Here is a 2,265-nt window from a genome sequence, read left to right as displayed (position 1 = left end):
TCATTTTGAAGAATTCTTTTGCCTGGTGTTACACTTAAGAGGGGGAAGTACGCTGGAACATGAACTGGTACCATCACATGAGGCCTGTGGTCAGAGGTAGCTCATGACAGAATTATGACGTCAGGGACAACTTGTCTGTGACCACTCCCTTACCCCCAACTTCCCAGCAAACTATCTTCTTGGTACCCTGGCTTTCCTTCTCTTAGTGGTCTCTGAATAGCCAGTAAACTATGCAGGGGGATTTACATTTGAACAAGAGCCTAGAGATCTAAATCTACAGATTGAGTCTCAGAGTTTGGAATTTCTATATATGGAAGATGGTCTAGGGGAGGAGGGACATCAATTTGCAACTTGATCGCTCAACTGGTAGTTGACGCTTGTGATTCCCCAACAGATCTATGATTCTAAATGGCCAGTAATAGGGTATAGTGGCCCCCGAGTATTTTTTTTTTCTGAACCCCTGTATGAAATATTGAAAGGATGTTCCTTCATCATTTGCTTGGCCTCTTAGCTCTTCACACATGCTGGTAGGAACCATTTAGTGAATGACATTAAATGTCAAAAATAATAGCTATGTGTTACGATCTTTGTTCCATGTTTAAATGTATCTTTTATAGAAGTTGACTATTTAAGCAATAGATTGTCATGTGTTTTTTACTCCATTTTTGAAATACTTTCATTTAAGGAAATTAGTATTATCTATACATTAGACAGCAAGTAACTTCTATTGTGTGGAGGGGAATTTTGCATTACACTTTCTTTTCTCCAGCCCAGTCATGTTTTATATCTTATACTCTCAATAAGGGACATTGATCTTTTGCTCCTGTCTCTTCTTTTTAAAAGTTTTTACTGAGGTATAATACACAATAAAAATTACACAAATCTTACGCCGGGCATGGTGGCTTACGCCTATAATCCTAGCACTTTGGGAAGCTGAGGTGCGTGGATCGCCTGAGGTCAGGAGTTCAAGACCAGCCTGGCCATCATGGTGAAACCCCATCTTAAAAAAAAAAAAAATACACAAATCTTAACCTATATAGCTCAGTGATTTTTCACAAATGATTTTTCACCTACGTAACCAGCACCACAGAAGCACCCTCATAATCCCCTTCAGTTGCTATCCTCCCAAAGAGCAGCTACTATCCTGACTTCTAATCCCATAGATTGATTTTGTTGCTACTTTTAAAACTATGTAAGTGGAATTATACACGATGTACTTTTTTTTTTTTTGAGACAGAGTCTCACTTTGTCGCCCAGGCTGGAGTGCAGTGGCGCAGTCTCAGCTCACTGCAACTTCTGCCTCCCAGATTCAAGAGATTCTCCTGTCTCAGCCTCCGGAGAGCTGGGATTACAGGCATGCACCATCATGCCTGGCTAATTTTTTTTTTTTTTTTGTACTTTTTAGTAGAGACGGCGTTTCTCCATGTTAGCCAGGCTGGTCTTGAGCTCTTGGCCTCATGTGATCCACCCTCCTCAGCCTCTCAAAGTGCTGGGATTACAGGCATGAGCCACTGTGCCTGGCCCAGAATATACTTTTTTTGTGTGTTCACCCTTTTTTCACTCAACATTATGTTTATGAGATTCATCAATGTTGTTTCCTATTGCTGTAGATGGTACATTCTTATTGCATTCATTCCTTTGTGTGAATATACCACATTTTATTTATCCATTCTCCCATTGATAGACATTTGGATAGTTTCCAATTTGGTTTTATGAATGGAGTTTTTAATGAACATTCACATACTTGTCTCTTGGTACACATGTGCGTACATTTGTGTTGGGTATTTATATAGGCATATATGGATCATAAGGTTACATATGATTGTCTCTAGTAGATAATAAGTTTTCCTAGGTGGTTGTGCCAGTTTTTACACTACTAAGCAGAAATTTTGAGTTCTAGATGCTTCATATCCTCATAACACTTGGTGTTGTCAGGTAAGTGTGTGCATTCTTATCTTGTGCATTTAATTTGCATTTTTCTCATGACCAATGAGGTTGAACACTTTTTCAGATGTTTATTGGCAACTTACCTATCATCTTGTGAAGTGCCTGTTCAAGCCTTTTGCCAGTTTTTTTTAAATTGGGTTTTCTGTCGTTGCCTTATTAGTAGGGTAGGAAAAAATGTATATGCAAGTCCTTTGTCAGAAATTGCAAATATGTTCTCACACTTGATGCATTGCCTGTTTGTTTCCCTGAATGAGATGTCATTTGATCAACAAAAGTTTTTAATTTTAATATAGATGACTTTATTTAAAAATTCCCTTT

At 38.5% G+C, this 2,265-nt stretch overlaps 1 protein-coding gene across 1 annotated transcript in view; it reads left to right on the top strand.

The window, feature by feature from the left end:
* IL13RA1 (interleukin 13 receptor subunit alpha 1) overlaps positions 1 to 2,265 on the top strand; it is a 68,526-nt gene that overhangs the window by 38,408 nt on the left and 27,853 nt on the right. The window lies entirely within an intron of this gene.

This window comes from Cebus imitator, unplaced genomic scaffold (genome assembly GCF_001604975.1).
Source record: "Cebus imitator isolate Cc_AM_T3 unplaced genomic scaffold, Cebus_imitator-1.0 Scaffold445, whole genome shotgun sequence".
Taxonomy (NCBI): domain Eukaryota; kingdom Metazoa; phylum Chordata; class Mammalia; order Primates; family Cebidae; genus Cebus; species Cebus imitator.
This window is presented reverse-complemented; position numbering and strand designations above follow the sequence as displayed.